At 39.0% G+C, this 16,462-nt stretch overlaps 1 protein-coding gene across 1 annotated transcript in view; it reads right to left on the bottom strand.

Annotated features, from left to right (window-relative positions):
* Positions 1 to 11,911: 11,911 nt before the first annotated feature.
* The window catches only part of LOC126428387 (pre-mRNA-processing factor 40 homolog B), a 184,904-nt gene continuing 180,353 nt past the window's right edge, over positions 11,912 to 16,462 (bottom strand). The window contains exon 18 of the mRNA XM_050090312.1: positions 11,912 to 12,990. The gene's annotated coding sequence lies outside the window, so the exon portion shown is untranslated. The remainder of the gene's footprint in view (positions 12,991 to 16,462) is intronic.

Below are 16,462 nucleotides of genomic sequence, written 5' to 3'. Positions count from 1 at the left end.
TGATTGGGCTGGGATTTCTTCTCATTAATTTTACCACAGACTCCATGTGACAGACATTCAGTTTCTTCAATGCTTCTGGTTTTTCAGTTTTTGTTGAACAGTTTGCTCCACATAAGGAAAAGTGGGGGTGCCTGTTTTGTCCACATCTCAGTTTCTCACTGCATAACTGTTCTGAAAAGTTGCCAGTTTTTCAGCTGAAGTAATGGATTCCAGAAACTGTAAACAATATGAAAGATTAATAGGCCTAGAAATCTCTGGAGGAAACCTATTGGTATTTTCCATATTCTTGGGACAGTTTTGTTGAAGTTTACATTTGTTGATAATCCAGAAGTTCTAAAACCATTCCATATTGTTTGTTCAATAAAGCACGGCAGGTCTTCCTTTACTACAAATCCAGTTTTTTTCCAACCTATTCCAGAGTTGCATAAGTGACATTATTTCATGTACTTTCAAGTCTTATTTTAATGGATGAAATACAATCACATTTATTGGCTGTAAAATATGTGTAGATTTAGGCAAAATGCAATAAGCACTATATCATTCTTAGAACAGAACTCAGACAAGTGCAAAGTAATGTGAGATAGATGATCGTCAATTAAAAATATGATTGGCTGTTCCTTGATCAGTTATCCAAGGCAGGAACACATTTGCCACACATTCATGAAACATGGAAACACACATCCAAACACTTTGAAATTGTCCAATCCCCCGTGTTCTTGGTATACTGTTTGCTCTTATGCCACAAATTCTCTCATATGGAAAAAAAAAAAATATACTAAGAGCAAGATACCAGCACAGTTTTCTATTAAAAGCAAGCCTACAGCCTCATCTTTCGCTACACTATTGTTGTTGTTGTTGTTGTTGTTGTTGTGGTCCTCAGTCCAGAGAGTGGCCTGCTGCAGCTCTCCATGCTACTCTATCCTGTGCAAGCTTCATCATCTCCAAGCAACTACTACAGCCTACATCATTTTGAATCTGCTTAGTGCATTCATCTCTTGGTCTCCCTCTACACTGCCCTCCAATACTAAATTTGTGATCCCTTGATACCTCAGAACATGTCCTACCAACCGATTCCTTCTTCTAGTCAAGTTCTGCCATAAATTCATCTAATCTTCAGCATTTTTCTGTAACACCACATTCAAAAGCTTCTATTCTCTTCTTGTCTAAACTATTTATTGTCCATGTTTCACATCCATACATGGCTACACTCCATACATATACTTTGAGAAAAGACATCCTGACACTTAAATCTACACTTGATGTTAACACATTTATTTTCTTCAGAAACGCTTTTCTTGCCATTGCCAGTCTACATTTTATATCCTCCCTTCTTCGACCATCTACTGCTTTAAATGTCTTATTTCCTAATCTAATTCCCTCAGCATCACATGATTTAGTTAGTTTTGCTTTTGTTGATGTTCATCTTATATCCTCCTTTCAAGACACTGTCCATTCCGTTCAACTGCTCTTCCAGGTCCTTTGCTTTCTCTGACAGAATTACAATGTCATTGGCAAACCTCAAAGTTTTTATTTCTTCTTCCTGGATTTTAATTCCTACTACCAATATTTCTTTTGTTTACTTTACTGCTTGCTTAATATACAGATTGAATAACAGCAGGGATAGGCTACAACCCTGTATCATTCCCTTTCCAAATACTGCTTCCTTTTCATGCCTCTCAATTCTTATAACTGTCATCTAGTTTCTGTACAAATTGTAAATAACCTTTCACTCCCTGTATTTTACCTGTGCCACCTTCAAAATTTGAAACAGAGTATTCCAGTCAATATTGTCAAAAACTTTGTCTAAGTCTACAAATGCTAGAAAGGTAGGTTTGCCTTTCCATAATCTATCTTCTAAGATAATTTGTAGTGTCAGTATTGCCTCAAGTGTTCCAACATTTCTACAGAATCCAAACTGATCTTCCCTGAGGTTGGCTTCTACCAGTTTCTCCATTCGTCTGTAAACAATTTATTAAACTGGCTAATGGAATGTTGTCTACTCACAGGGCCTTGTTTCAACTTATGTCTTTCAGTGCTCTGTCAAACTCTTTATGCGGTATCATATCTCCCGTTTCATTTCCACCCATGTCCTCTTCCGTTTCCATAATATTGCCCTCAAGTACATCGCCCTTGTATAAACCCTCTATATACTCCTTCCACTTTTCTGCTTTCCCTTCTTTGCTTAGAACTGGTTTTCCATCTGAGCTCTTGATATTCATAAAATTGATTCTCTTTTCCCCAAAGGTCTCTTTAATTTTCCTGCAGGCAGTATCTATCTTACTCCTAGTGATATATGCCTCTACATCCTTACATTTGTCCTCTAGCCATTCCTGCTTAGCCAATTTGCATTTCCTGTCAATCTCATTATTGAGATGTGTGTATTCCTTTTTGTCTGCTTCATTTACTGCATTTTTATATTTTCTCCTTTCATCAATTAAATTCAATATCTCTTCTGGTACCCAAGGATTTCTACTAGTCCTTGCCTTTTTACCTACTTGATCCTCTGCTGCCTTCACTATTTCATCTCTCAAAGCTGCCCATTCTTCTTCTACTGTATTTCTTTCCCCCATTCTGTCAATCGTTCCCTAATGCTCTGAAACACTCTACAATCTCTGGTTCTTGAAGTTTATCCAGGTCCCATCTCCTTAAATTCCCACCTTTTTACTGTTTCTTCAGTTTTAATCTACAGCTCTGTGGTCAGAGTCCACATCTGCCCTGGAAATGTCTTACAATTTAAAACTTGGTTCCTAAATCTCTGTCTTACCATTATATAATCTACCTGAAACCTTCCATTGTCTCCAGGTCTCTTCCATATATACATCCTTCTTTCGTGATTCTTAAATTAAGTGTTAGCTGTGATTAAGTTATTCTCTGTGCAAAATTCTACCAGGCAGCTTCCTCTTTCATTCCATATTCACCTACGACATTTCCTTCCCTTTCTTTTCCTACTATTGAATTCCAGTCCCCCACGACTATTAAATTTTTGTCTCTCTTCACTATCCGAATAATTTCTTTTATCTCATCATACATTTCTTCAATCTCTTGATCATCTGCAGAGCTAGTTGGCATATAACCTTGTACTACTGTGGTAGGTGTGAGCTTCATGTCTATCTTGGCTGCAATAATGCATTCACTATGCTGTTTGTAGCAGCTTACCCGCACTCCTAATTTTTTATTCATTATTAAACCTACTCTTGGATTACCCCTATCTGATTTTGTATTTATAACCCTATAATCACCTGACCAGTAGTCTTTTTCCTCCTGCCGCTGAACTTCACTAATTCCTATTATATCTAACTTTAACATATCCATTTCCCTTTTTAAATTTTCTAACCTACCTACCCGATTAAGCAATCTGACATTCCACACTCCGATCCATAGAAAGCCAGTTTTCTTTCTCCTGATGATGATGATGTACTCCTGAGTAGTCCCCACCTGGAGACCCAAATGAGGGCTTATTTTACCTCTGGAATATTTTACCCAAGAGGACACCACCATCATCAGTTAACCATACAGTAAAGCTGCATGCCCTCATGATAAATTATGGCTGAAACATGGACCTTGCCGTTGGTGGGGAGGCTTGCGTGCCTCAGCGATACAGATAGCCGTACCGTAGTTGCAACCACATGTATATGTTGAGAGGCCAGACAAACAAGTGGTTCCTGAAGAGGGGCAGCTCATTTACAGCAGTTGCAGGGGCAACAGTCCGGATGATTGACTGATCTGGCCATTTAACATTAACCAAAACAGACTTGCTGTGTTGGTACTGCAAACAGCTGAAAGCAAAGGGAAACTACAGCTGCAACACTGTATACAACTTTATTCCCTTTATCTGTGATCACTTTTCCCCCTTTATCACATAAAACTTCAAGGCTAACAGGCCATGGTTGATGTATGAAACTTTCTCCTAATGTTTCATCCAAAACTGCAGAAGACATCTTCAGAGGTAAAGTGCCAAACTGTGGCCACTTTACCTCTGAAGGTGTCCCCCACAGTCAGAGAGGAAACATTGGGAGAGATATTTACATATTGACCACAGCCTATTAGCCCGAAGTTTTAAGTGATGTCAGTACTGGCAGTGAAAGCTTTCATTCTACGATTTTCCTCTGTATGTTCCTTATTTCTGCAGACATTTCCACACATAGTTGTCAAGTTTGGTGTTGTTCTCCCATTTAAAACTGGATTTCTTTTCATAAATGGTGCTGCCTGGTATTCCATTGGTAAATGGGTTTTGTCTTTTTACTTTACTTATCATTTGCATTTCTTTTGTTACTGGAAGGTGCCCTTTTGCAGATGAGAAAAGCTGCTGGACTAGACTATTTTCTTCATCCTCAGTCAGCGTAGTGGAAGAACAGTATTACACAATTTGGGACTTTTGCTGCTTATTTTGTATTACGGTGTTACCCTAGGCACACCAACCCGTTTGGCTGCAGTAGCCATTGGGGTGTCTGCCTTGACAGCTTCTACAGCTTTTGTAATTTATTCAGGCTTGTAATCTCTCTTGGGGCCCTTACCTGGAACAAACTGCTGCAGATACTGACAGGAAGTTGTTCCAGTAAGACACTGTGTCTTAGATTGGTATCAGAATTAACCGAAATAAATTTCCGTTAGAAGCATCCATAATGTAATTAATGTTTGTAACTAATATGTAAGGAACATGAAAAATGAAATGAATATAGATGTGAATTCTGTCTCAAAATGCAAAAACACAAAATTACCAAATAAATAATATTTTGTAGCAAATTGTAACCATATGAACTGTTTTAGCAGGGACAGTATGAAATAGCTTTATTTTCTGCACATAAATATTGAAAATGTAACATATTTTCAGGTACCGGTATTGCAAATCATCTTTCAAAACCCAGTTTGGAAAGATAATGTGCATAAGAATCTGTTTGTAAAACAAAAAGTGCATGGACGCAATGAAGTATCAGTGTGCTCGATGCTGTAGTGCTGTGCCAATTGTGGGTGGTCGAGTTGTCTGTATAGGATGTGTGTCCATAATGCAGAATAGAACCCAGTTGGGGGACCTAATGTCTTACCACAAACACATACATTTATCTGCTAGTTTAAGTTCAAAGGTCAGTTTAATGCATACTGTAATGTGGCAGTTGTAGGTGTAAGTGTTTTGAAATGTGGCTGTATCAAGTAGTGGCGGAGATGGAGGCTGAACTACCTCACTTATGATGATGCCGACCTCAACAAGCCACTGTATGGTAGCAGTTACTGAATGCTTTGTGCTGTGTATTGCTCGTTGTTTTCTTTTCTTACTAGGAAATTAGTGAAGAGACTAATTGTGGTCCATCAAGGGTTTCGATTATGACCTTTGCAACATCAGTGGTCCCGAAGACCGTGTGTCAGCTCAGCCTTGAAAAACAGGACATCAATGTAGGCTGGCAGTCCGACGAGAGGAAAGTGCAGCTCATTTCCCCACACCGCTCCCCATCCCTCTGCAATTTTAATTCTAATTTGTTTACACTTGTGGCCAACTGCCAGTGTGTACTGTCCACACTCTGCAACTGTAGAGACCAGAAAGCAAAATGTATTTTGACTCTGCCTCAAGTCTTCCTCTAATGTGCAAATAGAGTTAGCTTTGGTTCTACTTCTGTGCTGAATATCTTGTCGGTTCTATTTGTAGTGCTATCAAGTACGGGTCAAACAGCTATTAACGCCTACAAAAGATCAAAATCAGTATTCTCCAGAGTTTGTAATTATCAAATTGGGTGGGAAAAGTAAAATAATGGCAAGAAACACCTTAGATCAGAGAGGCATTCTGTTCACTAGCAGGCAAATGCTGCTGCTTCTCAACAATCATTTGTTAAAAGCTTAATGAAACTATGAAAAATCTGTGATGTAGTGTAACAATATTATTAAAAGAATAGTTGCTACTCACCATACAGCAGAGATGCTGAGTTGCAGGTAAGCACAACAAAAAGACTGTCACAAAATAAGCTTTCAGCCACAAGGCATTTGTCAGAAATGGTCCCCCCCCCCCTCTCCCCACACACACACCCTCTCTTCTCTCCTCCCTCTCTCTCCTCTCCTCTCTTCCCTCTCTCTCCTCTCTTCCCTCTCTCTCTCTTTCATGGCTGAAGCCAGAATAGCTGCCAGACTGAGGCCAGGTGTGTGTGTGTGTGGTGTCTATTTTTCAAAAAGGTCTTGTGGCTGAAAGCTTACTTTGTGACAGCTTTCTGTTGTGCCTATCTGTGACTCAGCATCTCCGCTATGTGGTGAGTAGCAGCTATTCTTTACATAATATTGTTGAAAGCTTAAATAGGGCCAAAAGAAGAAAACGAGTAAAGACCATTTTAGGAAAAAACTGTTTTAAGTTTTTGCAAAAGCAAACATTCCAGCCAAAAAGCTCCCCATTCACCTCTTTTTTAAACAATTTCAAAGCCCTAATCCTTCATCTTCAGGCCTGTAGCATGACAACCTTTGAAATTTGTATTTCTAATCTCACACACACACACACACACACACACACACACACACACACACAAAGTTAGATGCAACATTTGTCAAAAATAGATGTGAATTTCATCAGAAAGAGATGCTACATTTTCAGGTCCCTACCAATATGTTTTAAACTCAATGTAAAATTAAAACCATTATACCAGGTGTTGACAGGAGGTGCCAAAATTTGGAACAGCACAAAAAAATGATGTACCAGCCACATACACCCGTCCTTGGTCTTATTTTTAACAAGTTTCTTTACTTCCTACAGTATTGTGGATGAGTCCGATATAATACCATTATTTAATTTAATTTGGAGATCTTACATATCATGTACAAAAGAAAAACCTTACTATAATGGTTGTGGTCACAAAAATAGTGAACATTGTTCTCAGAAGTCAACAATCACTTCACAGTCTATTTTCCCCTTAAAAAAAATGGTTGTTCAGGATCTCCTAATCTATGGTGTTGTCATATAGTAAGACAAAAAATTTCCTGTATGCATTCCAAAGAGAATGATTTTACTACCTTTATTGTTCAACAAAAGTGAGATAGGTATGCAAGACTGGGGCACTGTCAAGAAATGGTGCCTTTACCTTAATGGCAGCAGACCGTAAATGGAATTCTTTTAGATTATTGCAGGAAATAATTTAAAGAACTTTGCAAACACATCTTTCCCATGAAAGAAGCCCAGGAGGGGTCTGTGGGTTGCGCAACATGGCTACTGGCCACCACCACCACCACATCCGTCGCGCCCGACTCTTGGACACTTTTCTGCCGGTAGTCGGCTGCACACGTGCTTCCCCTTAGTTAAGAATAAACAACATTGCCATCTGATTAGCTTAAGCTTATCTTTACCTTTGTTTACAGTAGGTGCTCAAAATGATGCCCTTCTGTGATAAGAACAGCCTGACATCTCCTGAACACATTAGCAGACACTCGAATTTCAGCTGCCGAAGTTTGGGAAATGACTAGCCGAACCCTGTCTTCCAACTCTTAAGAGCTTGTGGGGATTTGTTGCATACACCTTGTCTTTAAACAGCCCTCAAATATAAAAATCACAGATTTAGAAAATGAACAAACCAGTTAACTATCCTATCATCAAAAACACTTCCTACTGCTGTCATAGAAGCATTGGCGATATGTGGCCTTGCATTGTCCTACATGACAGGACCATACATCTTTTCATTAGGTGTTAGTTCCCTTTTTTTTAAAAAAAAAAAAGAAAAGGATGCGGTATATCGTTCACATACCTGTCAGAACATATTGTTTTGTCGAAAAAGGTTGGTCCAGTAATTCGTCTTGCTCTAGTTGCACATCACACTCCTGTGTTCATATCATGCAGACGTTGTTGCTGTAATTTATGAGGATTTTTGGAGATCCAGCATTGATTGTTCCGAAAATTTGTGTATCCTGACAAAAGCAGCCATGCTTAATCAGAAGAAAAAAGCACCTCAGGATCAACTTGCCCATCATGCACAGACTGTAACAGCCAGTTGCAGTAAGGATGTCAAGCAACAGTAAATGAGTTGCTCAATTGATGCACTACCATTATTTCGTATGGTTTCAATTTCAGTTTGTGCACGGCTCTGTGAACAGATGCTCTTGGTACACCAGTCTGAAGTGCCAAACGACGTAGAGATTTTCTTGGACTTCTTTCCAAGGCTTCCCCTATCTCGTCTAATTTATTTTTTGTTAAAACACTACGTTTTCTAGTCCTTCATTTGTGTAACACAGATCCAGTCTCTTGAAATTTCTTCACTCATTTGCATATCTTTGAATCATTGGGAACATACACACCGGGAAATTTTCGTTTAAATTCAAGCAGACATTCCACGTACAATTCTGTTTTTGCATAGCGTCTGGGAACTACGCATAGCGACAACTGGCAGACACAGGGGCAACAGCCGGCAAATGTGCCACGCAACCTGCGGACCCCTCCTGGGCATCTTTTGCGAGACAACCTGTACAGTAATTCATTCTGAAGAGAGGTTACTACCTAATTTATTATACAATGGATTCCGTAAGGTAAAGACTCGAAAATTAGGTCTGGTAGTATCACCTAACAGACAGTCTGCGGTTTGCAGCAGAAACTATCTGTGGGAATATGCCACCAGTTACATATTCATTTTATCCCCTGGTAAATCCATGATGATTCTGTAAATTGTTGCATTTTTTGATGTTACGAGAGTGGTGATATGAACAGAGTAGGTTGTTTGAAGCACCCCATGTTGAGTTACATGGGTGTCTGTGAAGCTACCCTTTGGAGAAGACTAGGGATGTTCGTGTGATGAATGCACATCCTCAAGACAATTTCCTGGGAGCAGCAGGTTGCAGATAATAATAGTGGCAAACACTGTACCATCATGTTCGTTCCGTGTACTGTACACCCTCATTAATTGAAGGCTCAAGCAAGTGACTAAGGAGTCTCGAATCCTTTGGGAGGAGGTCGACATACCTATTTTGTCATGATGGAATCTATCCTCAATGAGTCAGATACAATGAGGATTTTGTTCAGCTCGAAGGGAACGATGAATAGGAGTGTTAACGCAATGGCCACTGTGCATGCGGTAGACACTGATAGGTTCCAGAGGAAGATAGTGTGACCGTTCTGCTTGGAAGTCAAGACAAAAGATGGAGCCATCTACATTTGGTTTACGAGTTGTTTTAATCACACCTGACCACTGCATTTGCACGCTTGGCTCAGTCATTAGAACACCTGACTTGTACTAGGAAATAGCAATATTTGAGTCCCCACTCCAATGTAAGCTATTGGATTTCCTAATCCACACCAGGCATTTGGTGGGACAATTCTTAACACAAGTCTGTAGCAGATAACCTTCCTTGTTTGTGTTAGCTTTGTCAATGAGATGTGAAACACCTTACGTCTTTCTCAACTCTGCAGTTTCTTTGGAGGGAGCACTCTGTTTTAAGAATACATATCCTGAAAAGATGCTTTCTTATCTGTTATAAACCACCTGAAAAAAGCAGCTGTTAGAAGTAAAACATACTCAGTTTGGAACTGCATATTTCTCTGGTAATATGATGGTCACAGTCCAGGCCGCTTTCTCAGCCTCTGGATAGTATTATTTGCATAAATACGCGAAACTGTGACACACAAACTTCCATCTGAAAGTGACGCATAGGCGCACTTAAATACAAACAATTGCACTAGATTTCGAACTCTAGTACACGTAACCTACTAATAAAGGTAGATGAACAGTGCAATTCTCCGTTTTTATAGTGGAATTTCCATTATAAAAAAACAGTATATTCATTTATACTCAACAACAAGAATTTTTTGAATTACTGTACATTTCACTGTGTTTTTGAGGCATAACAGAATAAAGCATTAAATACAGTAATATGAACTCCACCTGTCTCCACAAACATCCCACTGTGAGCTTTACATATCTATCAACTATGGAGGGATGACGTAACAAGAACCTATTATAAGGAAGATAAAATCTTGTCAATGACAAAGTCATTGGAAATATAGCACTAGTCCTGATTGCACTGGGATAGGGAAGGAAATTAGCTCATGTCATTTTCAGCAGAACGATTCCAGCATTTGCTTTAACACAATTACATCAAATAGCAGGCTTCAGTAGCAGAGGAAAAAGAAGTCAAAAGTGCAGGGCATGGTAACAGTGGGTTGTTGCTCTACATCCAAAAACCACACTAGCTGATATGTATTAAAACTGATTTCACAGTAACCAGTAGGGTATATAAATACCGTGTTATTGGGTTAAGGAAATGAGGGGAGAGCCTAAATTTGTCTGGGTAGAAGGGAGTTTAAATAACTGTCTCCTGCTCTCCACATGAGAGTACAGTGTCTCATCAGTGCTCTATCATGTTCAATGAAAAATAGGATTCTGCTCTTTTTATCACTATGCAAATGTCACCCCACGAATAGCTGCTGCATAAAGAAACATTCCAAGTCCAGGGTGGTGGAAAAGGGTAGCAAGGAAGCAACTGCTATTCAAATTTTAAAATACTCCGTATTTCTGGAGGTAATTGTGTTTTGTATGTACGAGGGTGGTTTGAAAAGTTCTCGAAATGGAATACTGAAACTTACTTTAATTTTTCAATGTAGTCACCTTGTAGATTAATGCACTTGGTCACACGAATTCCAGTGCCTTGATCCCATCTTGAAAATGAGTTTCCTCCAGGCCTGCAAAATAATTGTCAACTCTGGCTATCAATTCTTCACTTGAAGTGAATCTTCATCCACCAAGAAAAATTTTCAGTTTTGGGAAGAGGTGGAAGTCTGATGGAGCCATATCAGATGAATAAGTTAGGTGTGGCAAGAAGTTATACCTTAGTTTGTGTAATTTTGCAATGGCAACAGCACGTGTGCGGGCATGCATTGTCTTTATGGAAGATGACTTTCTTCCTTGCTAAACCTGGCCTTTTTTCGTGTATCTTTTATTGCAGTTTGTCCAGGAGGTTAGCATAGTATTCTCCAGTAATTGTTTGCCCAGTGGGGAGACAATCTACAAACAAAATCCCCTTCACATCCCAGAACACTGATGCCGTGACCTTTCCCGCCAAAGAAATTGTCTTTGCTTTCTTTGGTGGCAGAGAATCAGCATGTTTCCACTGCTTTGACTGTCATTTTGTGGTCTGGGGTATACTAGCGCACCCAAGTTTCATCCGTGGTCACAAACCGGCACAAAAAATCTTGTCGGTTTCTCTTAAAACGGGCCAAACATTGTTCTGATATGCCCATTCTCATGCGTTTTGGATCCAGCATCAAGAGTCAAGGCAAGCATCTTGCAGAAATTTTTTTCATTTCTAATCCTTCAGTTAAAATGCGATATACCCTCTCAGAAGCATGAGCAATTTCATGCACTTTCAATCCGCAATCCTCCATGAACATTTAGAGCACTTTTGCAGTGATTTCTAGTGTAGTGACACATCTTGGCTGACCACTGCATGGGTCTCTAAGCTCTCCCTACCAAATGTAAATTCATTTCTCACTTGGAAACAGTTGAATATGAAGGAGCAGAGTCCCCCAGTGTATTCTGGAAATTGGCATGAATGTCCTTTGCTTTCATACCTTTCTTTACGAAGTACTTAATCACTGTTCAAATCTAGATTTCCCCCCCCCCCCCCCCCCCCCCCCAAAATCTCCGCAAATCACTACGCAGGAACAACAACAGAGCTCTTCCAAGAGCACTGACGTGGCACGTGTTTACAGGCAACAGTCTACCGAACATCACATGAACAACTCGTTGCGCTAGTGCTGACCTCTCATGGTGATACCGAGAACTTTTCAAACCACCCTGGTATATACAGATGGATCACAATTCACCAAATACAGTTTCTGAGCAGCTAAAAAGCACACAAAATGGAGGATAAAGTACTTAGCAACCACTCATGGCAGACTAATGTTTTTATTTAACATTGTAGTCTATAAGAATGAATAAATAAATAAAATAATCAAGTGCATCTCATCATTTTCTTAGAAAAGTATTCATTTTATTTTACTGCTTCCGGTACATATTTTGACAGTATAAAAGTTACAGACGTCCACTGTGTTCGCTGAACATAATTACAAACATGGTCGTACAATACGCTACACCAAGTGTCGCATGATTAGAAACTGTAGAAGCACTTCAGTCAAGCAAACTAGATCACTACAATTCACTAACTGCACAAATGGTATTTATGAACTTGTTGGGCAAAAACCATTTAACATCAATCGCAGCATTACGTGATGAGCTTCTAACTCCTGTAGAAATGTCCAGTCACTGAATGTTTTCTTCTTGTGAGCTTGCTTGATGCTAACATAATTTAGGTGTGAAACTGGAAACTTATTGAGTAAATGCATAAACACTGAAAACTGCGATATCCTTGTCCCAGCACACATTAATTCTTAGATGGTAACAACTTCCAAAATGAGTTTTTAATTCTTATACAAAAACTAGACACAAGCAACACACACACTACCTGGTACTGCATTTTCATCTTATGGTTTGGGATGCTTCTCATGTTTTAAATTTTAATTATATTCAACTCCAGTACCTTACATATATTAAGTCCTTTGTTGAACTTGCACAACTAGTAATTTTTCACTTCCCAATTTAAATAAATGTCTTCAAAATTAATGTGTACTTTCATAATATAAAGACCAATAAATTTAAAAAATAAAAGTGTAATTTTTGTCAAAACCTAACTTCCTCCAGTTAGGAAAACACACAATTATGACAATTGTAAGCAACTGGTAGAACAAAGAGTAAATACTGATACTGAGAGTAAATATGCACTGAAATAATCAGTGCAGGTACAAGCTCATTATTCTGTATGCAGACTCTTTACAGTCAATGATTCTTCTGTCTGATAAAATGTCTGGCAGTAAGTGTATTGTGCAAACCATCATAGTTCTCATGTGAAAGAGTTTCACAGCATCTCTATTGGCACGTGTTCCTATTCCAGTGACTGTTTCACTTCAGGTGGCTGGAAAGTCCAACAGGGGTGTGGCTTTAGGCACGACTCGGATCAGAACTGTGGCCATTTCTGCAGTTGGTGATCCTGAAAGATGTAGAGAAAGCATTAAGATCATTTAAACTGAGCACAGAAGAGCTGCTTGTGTACGAGTAACATAAACAGCTTTGTGACGAACGAGTTCACTTGTTATTATCTTTCTTTTATTTTATCAGTTTCTAAAACAATCTGAACATGGCTGACCAATCAACATGCAGTAGTGCAAAAGGCAAGAGAACAGAATAGGGAATGTGAGGAAATGTTATGTAGAAGGAAGAGTCATTCACATTTTGTGGAACTAACTAGACAAAAAATGCACAAACATCAAAAACTTCAAGCAACTTTTAACAAGAATGTGATGTAAACACAACTATTGCATTTAAATATTAGGAATAAAGATACCTTGCTGTATAGCTGATGCCTCGAGCAGTTCTGGCACAAATAAATGATTCAGAAACATTCCTCAGCTGAGCCGAACTTTGGCTAATAATGACACAGTGTTTTGAATCTCCATCCTCAATACAAATTCATAATACACATTGCCAAATGATTGTATCTGACTTATTATTAAAACACTATTTAGTATCCAACCAGAGAATACATTCAACTGAAATTGAGAAACAGCCTTACATTTTTTATCTTTTTTCAAAGCTGTTCCTGAATATAGAATAGAATGCACTTCATCAAGTGGAATGTTGTAATAAATATTATTGATTCACTACAGTTGATACAGGATTTGTTAATGGAACATAAGGACAGGGTACTAGATTAGTCAGTAAGTATTTGTGCAGTTCACAGTGATACTGCATTTCTGGGTGTACTGTAACTACACAGCAACAATTAGGGAGGTGAGGAAGGCTGGCCTTAGTACCAGTTGATGCATTTTGTCAAATCTCCTAAATAGCTTTCACATACGTGTATGTAGGTGGACAATTAAAGAAACAAGAGTTTAATGTGTAATCCAGAATGAGATTTTCACTCTGCAGTGGAGTGTGTGCTGATATGAAACTTCATGGCAGATTAAAACAGTGTGCCAGACCAAGACTCTAACTCGGGTCCTTTGACTTTCGTGGGGAAGTGCCCTACTGACAGCTACCCGAGCACGACTCACGACATGTCCTCACAGCTTTACTTCCACCAGTACTTCATCTCCTACCTTCCAAACTTCACAGAAGCTCTCCTGTGAAGTTTGGAATGTAAGCAATGAGGTACTGGAAAAAGTAAGGCTGTGACGGCAGGTCGTGGGTTGTGCTCGGATAACTCCATCAGTAGAGCACTTGCCTGCAAAAGGCAAAGGCCCTGAGTTCAAGTCTCAGACTGTCACACAGTTTTAATCTGCCAGGACGTTTCAAAATGATCTTTTCTCAGTAGGTGGCACTTTCGTTCTGTAACAGAACCACTTTCCCAATGTAAGCAAATGTGACACCCTGGTTATACAATGTTCCAAATAATAATAAAAGAGAGACCAAGTGCACTTGCAAGAAAACACTACATGGTACTGACACAAGCTATCAGGCATAGGGCAAAAGGAGGAACTACAAAAGAAATGGCAGCAGTGATGCGTGCAACTCATTAAAGGTATTTGTATTTGTATTTCTGAGGATAATCAAAATGAAAAACTTGTACACTGAAAATTAAAGTGGATGGGAGTAGGAGACTACTGGACTAATAACTACATTGGGTCCCAGAAGAGATGAGTCATTGAGGTCGCAGCTGGTGAGCCATATCACAGTCAGTCAATCTGTGACCACCTACTTACATCGTGATCTGCCCAGAAAGTACTACACTACCTGGCACATATGAGTAGCAGAAATTGCTACTCAGCAGTTCTCTCAGTGACAGTGATTCGTACTGAGGATCGGACTGCTCAATGAATGTGAACCTATGCAGAGTGCCAGTGTTACAGGTGTGAACTGTCCTATACTCAGCAACCTATTCACTGTTACCTGCCTCTGGAATATTTGCAGTGCACTGTGATGGATTTATAAGGGCCCATTTGAATTCCTTCCCCATTTTTCCAGATACGAGCTTGTGGCCACCTTGACATCAATACGACAATAAATCCCAATCTTCGTTTCTTCAACTAGGTCCCGTGCTATGTATTGCCATTTATTCCTATTATTACTTCTTTCTCTTATCTGCCTACATTTTCTTTGCAACTTCCACTATCAACTACTACTATTCTTTGTTACATTATTGAAGCAGTTCTTCTTGGTGTTTTCATACGTTATCCTAACACTTGACTGCCACATTTACCATAGATTCACTTCCTTTTTATTACACATCAGATGGATTTCCTCCAACAAGTCACAAGTAATATAGGTGCCAATTTCTGGCATTCCCAACTTCAGCAAACTCGAGAAGAAAGTTCAGACATTCCAAAAGCTTCAGATTTTCTTTTGGATATTTCTTGCATTCTGACCACATTTATGACTGAGTAACTATTTTGTCTATCAATTTTGACTTCAGAGATATTTACAGAAAATAAGAAAATAATTGGCCACTCTCTTAAAGGTAACGTCTTGAGTATACATGTAGACAGTGTTGTTTACTAACTGTTGAGCCTACTTGCTCCTTACATTTACTGGAGTACAACTACATGAATTATAGTACGATTACAATTCTTTATAACAAAGTACATTTTACAACAGACCGTACAGTGCTATGCTGACTGGTATACAGCAATAGCTGTTGGAGATGCCAAGTCACTATAACTCACACAGAGTGTCATAAATATACATACCATGAAATATTTAGAAGTGAGATCCTACAAATAACACTCTTGATACTGACTGCATGTGACATTACAGATAAATATTGCCACGCCTTTCCTTATCTCTCAATTTCTGCTCTTTTCTTTCCCTCCAGTGATCATTTGATATTTAAATTGTTTATACACACCAAGTTAAACCACGATTAACATTTACACCTTACAGTAAAAGTGGCACATTCTGAATTAACATATTGTCATCAGCAGTCTGTGTAATGTAAATCACTTCCGATTTCTTGTTTGTAAAAGAAAGCCCAGGATGGTCGATTTAGGTTATAAAATGGAAACTGGTACAAGTGAGTTACCGTATCAACCAAACAATGGAATGAAAAAAAAAAAAAAAAAAAAAAACAACCTCTTGAGAACATTCTTGTTTTAGTCACACATCTGCTCTTAAGGAAAATCTTACTAAAAGAAGTCTACTAGTATCAAACACTGGCATTAATTTGAGGAAGAAATTGTCAAGAATGTATGTATTCAGTACAGCGGACTGTGGGAAAACGAGAAAAGAATAGTCAAGTCATTTGAGATGTGGTGCTGGGACAGGAGGACAGAAAATGTGTAAACACCAAGGAATGTCCTATGTGACACCTATTTCAGTGGTAGGTGGTAACAACTGTAGGGGAAAACACCAGAAACATACTTGTTTTGATGATCAGCAAGCAACCCCCCCCCCCCCCCCACACACACACACACACACACGAGTGAGAGAGAGAGAGAGAGATCGTAATCAAAGGGTCACAGCACCTG

Source organism: Schistocerca serialis, chromosome 12 (genome assembly GCF_023864345.2).
Source record: "Schistocerca serialis cubense isolate TAMUIC-IGC-003099 chromosome 12, iqSchSeri2.2, whole genome shotgun sequence".
Taxonomy (NCBI): domain Eukaryota; kingdom Metazoa; phylum Arthropoda; class Insecta; order Orthoptera; family Acrididae; genus Schistocerca; species Schistocerca serialis.
Note: the sequence above shows the minus strand (reverse complement) of the source record. Positions and strands in the feature narration are given on the sequence as shown.